Source organism: Gallus gallus, chromosome 15 (assembly GCF_016699485.2).
Source record: "Gallus gallus isolate bGalGal1 chromosome 15, bGalGal1.mat.broiler.GRCg7b, whole genome shotgun sequence".
Lineage (NCBI taxonomy): Eukaryota > Metazoa > Chordata > Aves > Galliformes > Phasianidae > Gallus > Gallus gallus.
In genome coordinates this window covers 1,270,987-1,283,747 of record NC_052546.1, presented here as the reverse complement: position 1 = coordinate 1,283,747, position 12,761 = coordinate 1,270,987, and the positions used below count along the sequence as shown (strand labels likewise).

The 12,761-nt window shown below is 39.5% G+C and overlaps 1 protein-coding gene across 24 annotated transcripts in view; it reads left to right on the top strand.

Moving 5' to 3' along the window:
- The window catches only part of ARVCF (armadillo repeat gene deleted in velocardiofacial syndrome), a 209,023-nt gene that overhangs the window by 565 nt on the left and 195,697 nt on the right, over window positions 1-12,761 (top strand). For 20 of the 24 annotated variants that reach the window (XM_046901082.1, NM_001398134.1, NM_001398133.1 and 17 more), the window contains exon 2: window positions 143-201. The exons of the other annotated variants lie outside the window; for them this stretch is intronic. The gene's annotated coding sequence lies outside the window, so the exon portion shown is untranslated. The remainder of the gene's footprint in view (window positions 1-142; window positions 202-12,761) is intronic. 24 annotated transcript variants of the gene reach the window in all.

The window sequence follows — 12,761 nt, the reverse complement described above, 5'->3', positions numbered from 1 at the left end:
CGGGGCGGTGCGGGGGTGCTGCGCTGCGGGGCCGGCGGTGCGGGGGTGCTGCGCTGCCCGGCTCCTGCCGAGCGCTCTGCTGAAGAGCGCTGTTTGTGTCTTTCCTTCCCTTGTACGCCCGCCTCCCGGCCACACCGCGAAGTCGGCGGCAGCCAGGAAAACCAGCCGAGGGCAGAGAAGCGGGAGAAGGCGGAGGAGATGGTGAGCGGATCGCGGGGCCGGGCGGCGGGAGGGCGCCGGGAGAGGTCCGTGGGGGTGCGGCGCGTCTGGGGAGGATTTTGCGTCGCGACTGCGGAGCAGCCTTCTTTGTTCGCCGAAGATCGGCGCTTTGCGTTTAACGGCGTGCACCGCTTAATTGCGAGGTACGCGGGGTGGAGTTGATGTGTACGAATGGATCAAACCGCATCTGCTGGCCGCGCACCCGAGCAGCCCCTCAGCAACGCGGCGCCGTGGTGATCCGCGGTGTGACGGGCAGCTCTTGTCATGGAGGGACGGCATCGCTCGGGCTGCTCGCGGCGTGCGTGCGAGATGGCTCTGTGGCAGGGAGCAAGCAGAACGGACCTCTTCCTTCACAAACGTGAAATCCGCCACAAACTTAAGAGCCAAAGTTAGGTGGTTTCCTTCTTTCCTTTCTCCTTTTTCCTTTCTTTCGTTTCCCTGCAGCGCTGCCATGCATGATTAAAATCCAGTGCTTGCAGAACTTGAACACAACTCTTCAAAACGCTCACCTCAAGCATACCTGTAGTAAAGACTGTCTTTATCCTTTCGTTTTTAAGATGTATGCACTAATTTGTGCATGTGGAAGGGGTAATTCTTATATACCCTTTGCATTTTACTGAGTACTGCTGTGCCTTAGGCAGGTCACAGTACAGCATGTGATTCCTAGCATGTAATAAAATCCTTGGCTGATAAATTTAAGTCAAATGAGGACCTGCTTCGGTGCTGGTAATGCCGGGTACAAGTTTATGTGTGTAACAGCACTGTTTGCATTAGTGAGAATCTTCATAGTTAAAATTGTGATTCTGCATGATGGAATACTGACATTGCTTGCTGTATCTTCCCGCGATGACGTGCTGCAGTCTGCATTAAGTACATCATTCCTTTAAGTAGCCATAATTTTAAACATATTTTGTTTACAAAATTGCGGAAGACTGCATGGTGCAGCATTAAGAGCTGAAAGTGTAGTGGCTTTAGGAGTGTGACTGCAATACAGAAAACTGCAGCTTCACGTTAAATCTGCTTGGGAAGAGATGTTTTTCTTACAGTCAGTAAAGCAGAGCATACCCAGTGGTTGGAGTAACTGAAAGGGCTGCGTAGCTCCGAAAAAATAAGTTGTGAACTCTGCGGTGCCTTTCATCATGCAGGCTGCTTGGATGGATGGCTGTTACATTTATTTTAAGCAACCTCTCTGTAAATGCTTGTCTAAAATATTTAAATTACATGCTCCATTAGGCAAATGGGTTTATCTTCCCTTTGCTTGGCTAAAGGAATGCATTAGGAGTGCAAGGTTTAGAAGAACAATGCTGTCACAGTGCATGTTTTCACTGTGTAGTTTATCCTCATGTATTGTCCAAAGGTGCTCAGAATGTATTTTATTTGACATGTGATCTTTACAAAGTTGACTGTGATTTTATTGTCTCTGCCATAGTTGCTGTCAATGTGAGTAACTGAAATTCCATGACTGTAACCTGCTCTCGGATCTGACCTGGTATTTAGCTAGGGTTGATGACAATTTTTTACCTTCTCTGATTTTCATCTGTTCATTTAAAATCCCTGCAGTTGATTTTAGTCTCAGAAGTTCTTTAATATGGGAAGAACTGGTAGCAGTTGCAAAGGGAGACACATTCCCGTTATATTCAGTCAGGATGTTGCATAGAAAGGGCAAAATTCCTGCCGTACACTTTGCACAAACGTATTTTGTACAAATTGTGGTGTAGGTGTCTTATCATGAAGACCATCTGCGTGCATGCTAGTTATATAAAACTAAGCTTCTGTATTTGGTTTCATGCGATACAACACATGATTTTTGCAGCGCTTTTGTTGGGTTTTTGTTATTGTCAGAATTGATGCATTGTGAAGGAAACCTGTTAAGAGTTCTTGTGGTACCAGGTTTATAACTTGTTGCTCTGAATGTTTTATTATGTGAGTACGAAGCACTGACACAAACGTTGTAAACAAACGCTGAGGCAGCCAAGTGTGAGATTGCATTTAGCTGTAGTCCTTACGTTTGAACCAGTATGGCACTATCTTGGCCAGCCTGAATGTGCTTCTTTTCTTAATGGCCATCGGAGTAATCATCAGAGGTGAAAGGTTAGGTCTTTTTTTTTTTTTTTTTTTTTTTTACTTTCTTGTTGGTGTCTATGAAAGAGAGAGAGAAAAAAGCCACTTCCAGAGTTGAATCAATATGGATAAATCAAAAGGATTTATAGGATTCAGTAAGATTAGTTGGGCATTATATGAGTCATCTGAAACTGGGGGATTTCTTTTTACTTTTTTTTTATTTTTAAGGATTAAAATCCGCACTTTTTTTTTGAAAAGGTGTTTTTCCCATAATAAAAACATTTAGGATATGCATGCAACTTGATGAATGTTTACTTAATGAAATATTTCTGTTTTCCCTTGGCTAATTTGTGTCAAACAAACAAGGCCACCATCCTGTGGTGAAAGTTTTCTGCTCACTGTTAGTGCTTTTTGTTCCTGCCTACCTCTACTTCCCTTGCAATCCAAAACATGCTGTAAGGCCACTGTTGGTTCTCTGCATTGATGTTCCAGAAGTCTACATTAGCTTAAGTCTTTTTAAATTTTATTCATTTAAAATAGCATGCAAGGGAAATAAGTTGCCTAATTCTTTTTATGGTTCTTTTTTTTTCCCCTTCAATGCCATAAGAGTAGGTGACTCAATTAAGTAATAGCCAGTCTTTTGAAATGCTGGAAGCCAGGCTTACTGCAACCATGTTTTCAAGAATTAGCATTTTTGGCATATATACATGGAATCATTTGATAGTAAGTGGACAGCATCTATTATTCATCATTAATTTGTACCCACTACATCAAACAAGATGGCATTTGAAAGTAGTGATTAAACTCATTGATTGCCGTGGTGTTTTGGAATACTCTGACATTTTGACCTATCAGAGTACATGCTTCTCTAGAACATCAGTAACTTGGGAATAGGAAATGTACAAGAGACTCACTAGAAACAGAAGTATGCATGGTATTATAAAATATTTTAGTCTCTTATAGAGAAGATTTCAGTTTGGTTAATGAAGCTCATGCCTAGTCACTACGCATTCCTTCAGAGAACATGGCTGAACACATCCTGAAATAGTTGCCGTGGTTGGGACAGCCGGCCATTGAAACAAATAGCCTCTCTGTGGAAATTATGGCTCTTAACTAAGCAAGGCACCATAATACCCCTGAATTTATTTATTTTCACTAATTTATTTATTCAAATTCTTTAAAAATTGATACTGTTCTTTTACCATTATTTTTTTGCTATGGAGTTGTATTTTTGTCTTCCAGTCTATGTAAAATTGATGGAAATGTCACAGCAAATAAAAGCCATCTAAAGTTGGTTTTAGGAGGTTGGCCACAAGGAATATAAAGGAATCTGCTTAATTGTATTTTTCAAAACCTCTGCAGAGTTAACTTAGGAGAATCAGTGGATGCTTCTGTAGATGCCCGAATCTGTGGTTTCTCAAGTGTAGACTTCTTGCACAAGCTCGAGAATGCTTAGTAGGAATAATACACTGAGGAATGAACCTGTGTGCCAAAACGTATGCAGTTTTGCATCTCTCTGGCAAGTCTTAATCCTCTGCAATCAACTGGTACCAATTACAATGAAAAAAAGCAATTTTGAATGTTGAGTGTATTTAGAGAGACCAGTGTTGTGGTGATCAGATCACAGATCCCAGCCTGGGTAGCCCAATAAAGCCCAGGGAGCTCAGGCAAATTGATTGCACCTGTGCTCCCCACCTGAGCAGAAGGGGTGGAGCCACCCTGGGTTCTTATAAGGGCCAGCAGGGAGGGCACCTCTTGGATCTGGGTTGTTTCCTGAGGAGGGGTGATGTGTAACTGTGAGTCCCTGCACCAGTGGGGTGTGTTCTGTTCTGCTTTCTGTATATTACTATTGGTTTACTCACTAATGGCTTATGTGATATTGCTAAGAACCCATCAGAAGTGATCTTGCTTCTTTGGAGAAATTGCTGTTCCATTGAGGCTGGGGAGAAATCAGTATTGAAAGGGTTTGTGAGTAATTACAGTATGCTTGGTTAGGGAAATGTTCATCAAAGGAAGATATTTTCTTTCTAAATGGAGCATCTTTAGTACTTCTTGGTGATAGTACTGTGTTTTCTCTTTGTTTTTCACAGGAATTAGTAATTATGAACAGTAGTAGCAGGGATCTTGTTGGTGTTGTTGGGCATTGGTTATTGCAGGCTGATTTAGGTCTTTATGTCTGTACAAGGAACTAACTTGGGACATAATACTGGTGGTGGTATCACAAGATGCTAAGGTCCACCAAGAACATACTGTAGATTATGGTACAGTGCTTCACTCTTCAGTTCACGTTGCCTCGGGAAGGTCTTGCTGTTTCTGACCTGTGTGTAGTCTGTTGCCTCTATGATAGGATAGCTTTCTTGGTCTATTTGCAGTCTTTGTTCCATAAGGTCCTTAGCTGCGGTGTCAAAATCTTCTGTGTGTGCTCCATTTGATGTTACTTCTAACGGTGGTTTTCCTGCATCTCTCTGGACTTGAGTTTTAGTTCAGAAGCTGCAGCAGGATTTCTATGACCTACAGTGTGGATGTTTGCTAGTGGCACTACTGATGTATTAGCTTCTGATTTGTAGGTCAGGGAGAAATTGGAGAAATTTTGCTATGTAAGCAGTATCATCTCTTTGCTGCTTCTGTGCTTACGTTACATCTCAAGCTTGCTGAAGATTAAAAGGGCATTGTCAAGGTATCTTATGGCAATTCATTTTTATTATTTAATTTGTTTGCCTTCTTATTGCTACTGTGAGCTATTGGGAGATTGAAGCCTAGTGCTTTGCCAAGAGGTTTTTGTCCTTCAGGACAATCACTGTTTAGCTATGTGGAGTTTAAGAGTTGGGAAGTATTTACTGTCTTCTGAAATACACTACTGAAAAGTTGCAGCTTAAACATAGTGAGTAAGGGAAAAAGTAAGTTAGTTTGGGGCCAGACCTGATACTGTATAGTTATAGTAAACTCAAATTATTCTTTTCCTTATTTCTTGCAGGATTTAGTAATTTGGCTGTCTAAAATTAGACATCTGTGCTTCCTTTCCCCCAGGACTTCCCAGGGGACTGATACCCAGACCTGTGGTTCTCAGCTGGATATCTTTTACTCACCTGATGAAGTAGTCCCTTTAAGAATCCGTGCAGGTGTGGTGGCACTGGCTTGGAAGTGTGGAGTAGTAGCTTAATTTGAAGTACTGGCCAGAGAAACCAGGATCTGGGATTAGTATTATTATTTTCTAAGCTTATATGTTTTTTCTTATTTCTGCTGTCATGAAAACAATGACCACTTTTCTTTTAATACTGAAGAAAATGTTATCTTAGTTGTTTGCTGTAACAAAATCTAAATTGAGCTACCTTTGTTGCAGTGCAGAGTTAATGAAACTAGAGTTATTCTAGCCAGTACTTATTGCTTATATTTCATCTGCTTTGGTGGTCTAATTTCTACCCCTGTGTCTGAAGTGTTGAAGTGTTGTTCCTCCATTATAGTAAACATGCTGTGTTCAGTTTATGTTGTGGTAAAATGCCAAGTAGCTGCTTTTTCAGGAAGTATTCACTCAGGTTTTCACTGGGTTATTCCCATAGCTGAGGGACTGTATTGCAGTGCTTAATCCTCAGTGTCTGCTGGATTGACTGCCTGATCATTAACTACCTGACTTTTGAGAGAGCTGAATGTATGTAATGATGTTGGGTCAACTTATTTTTGTAGACTTTAATTTAAAAAATAGTAATCATTTGGTAGTATGTAGTGCAGCAGAGGTTACAGGGATTCCCCAGAGCACAGTGGATTGCAGGATGACTTCAAACATGATTCATAAAGCATAGGCTGTGTCTCCGAGATAGTTTCAATATCATTAGGTGCCTCAGTTAGGTACTTGAGTTAGAGAGGGCAGTCACTTTAGGACGCAAATAAAAACAGTGGAAAGAGGTGGACAAACAACAGCCTGCAGGGAAGCTTTGTACCTGTTGATCAGTGAAATGACAACTACCCATAACACTTTGGTTTGGTTTTGGAAGTCAGTAAGTGTACCCAATAGTGGTCCTGAGGTATGAAAAGCATAGGTTTGTTGTATGTAGTGGTTCTAAATTTAAGAATTTTCCAGTATGTTTAAGACTATCTCTTCTGCCTGAATAAATATCTCATCTGACTTCATTTTATCAAAGTAACCTCAAGTGAAATATCACACATGAATCCTAACTTAAACTGGCAGCGTTCTGCTTCTTTGTGCCACAGGCTGGGTCATAGCATGCTGGTATAACTTCTCCATGTACTTTCAGCCTGGTGGTTCTTTAATTCAGTGTGACAATACAAGCAGTGGGTTATTGGCAGCAGCTGAAGTGAGGCCATTATGACTGTAATCAATAACATACCTACATGGAATAGCAACTACTACCAGGGACATATTTTGTATTGATTCAGGAATTTATGCTGTTTGCACTACCCCCAGCCTGCTCCTTCCATAATTTATGTAATAAAAATCTCTACTGTAGAGAAGCTGTTAGTAAGTTAAATACCAAGAAATGATGACATGATGAATTCAAGATGTAAATTACATATTGAAGATTTTACTATAAGCAGAAATAGTGCTTGCTAAATTCCTGTGGGTTCTGATTCAGGACCAAGGCACTTCCTTCCTGCAGGCTGAAAGATAATGGAAGTAAAAAACCATTTTCCTTCTCCCAAGGCAGTATTTAGAGGTGGAGGTAAGATGTTTTTAATGTGTTTTGACAGTGGAATGCTACTGAATTGTCATCCCTAAGTTTTAAACCTTGGTAGGAGTTCTCTACCAGTAACAGTTATCCTTACTGCAGTTCTTAAACTGCAGTGATTTTTCTCTTAATACTGATGTGTGTTCCTGTCTCTCACTGAGGAATGTATTTGAAAAGATTGATTCTATCCTCTGATTTTTCTAAGCCTGAAGTTGGTAAAAATTGAAGGGAGCATGCAGATTATGATCAGGAAATTGGTAATGAGAATATTCTTTAAAAGTAATACCCAGCTTTGTGGAGATATTGCTGAATCTCTTACTTGCTACATCTCTATTCATTTTGTTGATTAGGTGACTAGCTGTGAGAGCAGTGGAAAATTACTGTGTGTGTATGTTGATTTAAAACCTTTATTAGGTTTTAAGTATGATAAGAAAACTTTAACAATACATCACAAATAATCCTGGCATGTGAAGCCTATATAAATCTTGCAGTGTAATTGCTTATGCAGATTAATGTATACTGCACATCTTGATTTGAATGCCAGACAAAAGTAAAATGTGCAAATGTTGTGTGCACTAGCTGCCTAGATACACAGCTTTCTATTTCTGGTGGTGTTATCATCTTTATATCCAAATATATCTACAGTTTGTCAGCAGGTGTAATCTCAGTGTAGTCTAAAGAAATATTAATGTCTGCAGGTTTACTGTTATTCAGATTATTAAATGAAGTCCTAATTCCTGGTTAACTTCTGGATTTCTTTATTGTCACTTATGCCATTTTAGTGGTGGTGTTATTCTGTTCTAGAGGATTTTTGGTATCCATGTATCTTTGTGTACTTCCGTGATATCTCATTAACTACTGAAATTCATAGGATTTGGAGGATGTTGGATCATAAGGTGAATGTGAGAATTCTGTGGCCTTTTTCAGCACATGTTTAAAACTATGCTCAGTTTTGAAGGCATTTATTATGTTCCCAACCTGAGTAGAGTAATTCAGAGGTGCTTGAAATGTAGGGGTTTCAGAATACAAAGTTTCCCTTTATACTATTGTAAGCTGCATAAGGAAGCCCATCTCCACTCTAGATTCGATAATTCAGACAATATTGAATGTCCCCACTTGCTTCAGGCTGTGTACTGGACTATATTGCCCACAATTAAACAGTTGAATGCACAAATAAGGATAGGCATCCCTCTAAACAGTTCTGTCTATATTTAGCAAATTCTTCTCATTTCCCTCTCTGGAGGAGGGTACTGATGTTGGTAACTTAAATGTTGACCAATAGAACTGTAAGTGTTTTGATCCCTGTCTTACAGTATGTTTTACTTTCCCATATTATTTTGGCCTTGTATACTCTCTGTTTCTTTTAGATGAAGTCTTTTTATGTCCTAAGCAAGAGGCTTGCTTCACATCCTATCTGAATATAAGAATAAGTAAAAGCCAGTTCTTTGTGCTGCAGAGGAGTAGAAGGAACTTGAAAGATTCACAGGATAAATGTTCTGAAATTTAAGAGGAATATAACCAAGGCAGAGAACAATGCAAGGAAATCTCCTTTTCATGAAAACCAAAGCTATGGAATCTGTAACTACTTAGCTTGTTTTAGGCATTGGTACTTGAAGGACTTCAGTTTGTGTTTTCATCTGGAAGTTGTTTAACACTAATTCTGTAGAGACTAATCTTTAGTTGAACTCATCACATCATTCACTGATGTCAAAATAAGGTGCACAAGCTTCTTGCTGCACTGAATCTTGTAGAGACAGGGCTCAGTAGAAAAACTGTGGAACAGAAGTGACAGAAGGTGAGTCAGAGGAAGTTAAATGATTCAGTGAAGGTCTGTTAGATCATCTAGTCCATTCTTTGCAAGCTTTGTCCATATAGCCTACAAACTCTTTTCTTCAAACTGGGATGTTGTACAGTAATCCAATGTCTCCTCTTTGCCCCACTTTCAAGTACCTATTTTTGAAGATTTCAGTGCGCTGAAGGCAGAGACTGAGGAACCACTGTGGAGTTGATGAAGAAAAGTGTAATACTTGGTAGCATGCTACTTTCTTACCTCCAGTAATTAGTTATATGTCCAATGAGCCCATCACCAATATCAACCTTTGGAATAGTGTATTAAAATCCAGGTCTTCTGGTACCATATATGCTGATGTTATATCCTCCTTCTGCTGACTATAGTTCAATGTTATATCCTGGTATTGCAGTGTCCTCTCTTACATGCTATTCTCCCAGTTGTTAGGTAGTTAGATGACTGATACATTATTCCTCCTCTACTGAAGAAATCCAAGCTAGGTCTACAGTCCTAAAAGTTTCTAAAAATATGTGCACCTTTCAAAGGAAGTCTCTTTGCTTCTTTAACATGTTCTTTGTTCTTAATCAGAAATAAGTGGACTTGTATAAAGAACAAGCACAGGAGATTCTAAAGTAGTTTAGACGGAGTATTCCAACAGATACTCAGAATAAAACTTTACTCAAGGGATGCTGCTCCTTCTGTCACTATTGTGTGACACTTCTGTTTCACTGGAATCCTCTCATACTGACATCAGTAAGGCTGCCATTTCAGGACCATATGTCCAAGGGAAGGATTTACACGAACTAGGAGATGGTGCAGGGAGTGTTAGGTGATGCTAGCATACTAGCCTGGAACTGAGACAGTGAAGAGGTGTTTTCCCTGTCAGGAGATGGGCATTACTTGTACTGAAAGAATCACAAAAAATAAGCAGTTTATGTATAAATAAGTGTTTATTGGCTTTTTGTTTCTGGCTTTTGAGCTACAGGCTCAATACCTGTGGAATAATGAATAACCACTACTGTTTTGTAAAGTGCTGTGTTTTACTTTATTAAACAAATTGGCTACTGATCCCTGCAGTGAAAGAGCTTACAGGTGCCAAATGCAGTTCTGTCTGCTGCAATAAAACAGCTGGGAAAAGGAGGCTGTAGGCTAGAGATTTAGTGTGGTGTGTGATTGTGCTACATGGGTCCCCCAATGATGCAGAAAGCTAGGCCTGTGGGGAAAAAGCTTTTTAGTCTTCAGAGTGTAGTTTGTCATGGTACCACAAAGGAGGGGAAAGACTAATGAGGATTGCAGAACAAACACAACTATTTCCTGTTGAAATCTATGGAAAAGCAGCTGGTTATGCAAAGGAGAGATTTCTTTTAATTTCTGTTTTCTGAAACCATAATTGTATCTTGGTATCTTCAAAGATTAATTTTAAAGAACAGAGCGATTGTTTCAGAAGGGTGAGGTTTGAGCTGTAGTCTGTGGGGAAAAGCTGCTCTTCCAGGGCTTTTGGACTTTGGTTAAATTCATAAGTATGATGTAGAGATTTCATAAGCTTTATTGTCAGTATAGTAGCTCAGTCAAGAAATCAAGAATTTCAGTGTCTGATTTAAGTCAGAGCTTTATGCTGTCTGTAAAACTATTGAGGATATCTGAATGTAGGCTACACTGTACTGCTATGCAGAATGCAATTGTTTACCATTTTCAGGTTATTGTTAAAGGAATCAATACCTGTTACTTTGCTTTTCATTACTGAAGACATCTGAAATGTTGACCAACTTTATCTTACTTGTGTCAAAGGGATCACAAAGCCCTTACATACACACCATTTGACCTACTAGGGCAGCCTTCACAGAGCTGTCAGGCTTAGACTGTCACTTGCTTTCTGACTTGATGAACGGAAATCTAATTAGGAGGATCCTACAATACAGATACAGATCACAGGTGCACACAATGTGGGGAGTCCAGAATGAAAATTATAGTTTTGAAAAGAACCCCAGAATAGTCTTCCTTATTTTAGAGTTCAAGGTTGATTATTTAGTGACTCTAGTAGCTGCACAGATGAAAAATGTTTACAGCAAGCTGGTAAATTCTAATGGGGAAAAGAATTTTCTCAAGATATTTCGTTCTACTGAATGTAAAATAGGAAATGAATTATGCATAAATGAGTTGCATCATTTTAGTATTTGTCATTAATCGCTGGGTACTCTTCTATCCAGTGCAGTTTGACTCAGTATACCTGAATTACTGTGTTTTAAGAGAACAGTGAACAGAATTGGCTGTTTCTTGGGAAATACTTGGCATTTCTCTGCCTGTTAACGTAGTCCTTCTTACAGCAAATATCACTTGGGGCTTTTCTAATGAAGGGAAAAAAAAAACAGACAAAAAACCCAATACCTAACCTGTGTATTCTTCTCGTTTCACATGAACTCAATGACTGATTTCTGATAAAATTTCAAGATTGAGTTTATGCAGATTTGTTTCATCTCAGAATATGCCCTCTCATGTTTTGGAGGCAAGGCAAGCAAATTGTAGGTTCTTCATGAGAAGTTATGTATGTAAATGTCTTTGATGGTATGAATGTGAAAGAAACTTTTAAGGCATGTGGAACACCCAGACAAAATCCAACTGGTTGACAGTAGGTATAGTATCCAGGAGAAACATACCTGCATGTTTTGTGTGTCCTTGGCTGATTGGGGAATTCAGAGCAGTCGCTGGAAGATGAAGGAATCCAGCTCTCTCTGCATTATTGGACCCAGAGGCCATACTGTGTCATTACTAATGCATGCAGGCATGTTCAATAAAATTCATGGTTATACATCTTATTGTCATTTTCAGAGCTCGTTGATGTAAGTAGCTCCCACCAATACAGAATACTGCAACAGGCAGCATGGTGTAATGTGCCAGTAGGAACTAAGTGAAGAGTCATGTTTCAATTGAAAATTGAGAGGAAAATTACTCTAAGGGTGAACCAAACATTGAAACAGGTTGTTCAGAGAGTCTGTGGAGGTTTCATTCTTGGAGATTTTCAAAACCTGACTGAGAAGATTGTAACTTGCTTAGATTCCCTCAGATTTTAGGAGGGAGCTTGGATAAGAAGGTCTCTATAGGACCCTTTGTGTATCAATCATTCTGTCTAAGGAAAGTATTTAATTGAATGTTCCTCAAATTATTTTATCTTTTTCATGAGGAAACAAAGTTGCAATGATACCGATGGTGCCAAAGGCAATCTCCACCTGCCTTCCTTAACCAGCAAATGTAACTCATCAGTGAATCTCTGAGTGAGGGCAAGGAGTGTGAGGGGAGAGCCAGATGGACAGAGCTCTGCAGGCAGATGGGGATGTGGCTGCAGTTCCACCATAGCATTGCAAACATCTGCATTTATGAAGCCCCATTTCAGGGGCCAACGCAGCTGTCTCTCATTTTGTTTGTTGTTGTTTTTACCTATTTTGGTCTTTTTAATCAGTGTGGTTGTATCTGCTGAGATTATATTTTACGCTCCATCTTTTAGTTAGAATTTTAAAGAATTTTAAAACATTTATTTAAATTTAAAGGCTTCTGCTCTCACTGCATGCAGCTAGTTTGAAAGCACATTGAATATAGTCCTCTAATGAGTTTGGGCTTTATGACAAGATGTGCATTTCTTCTGTGATTTTCTTTGTTTCTATTTGATATTTTGTACTTGGTGAGTAATATTTGCGGTGGCTTTTCTACAAACCATGTTAGTAACAGCAGCAGGAAGCAGTAGTTAGCTCAGCTGGATCTTTTTTGTCTCTAGAGTTCTTATTTCTGCATTAGGAGTAAGAAATAACTGCCTGCTAATCTTTGTAGTATTTTGGTTCCATTCTTCCACTCATTCCCTTCTCTTGTTCGGTGTTATTTTATTGGTTAGATTTAAGGCAGATGCTAGGAATAGTAAATCTAAGTTGATTATAACAGATACTGTCTGGCATTGGCATGTTTGTAACTAGGAAGATGAAAACAATGGGCAGTAAATATTTTGGACAAGCTGAAAGAAGTTG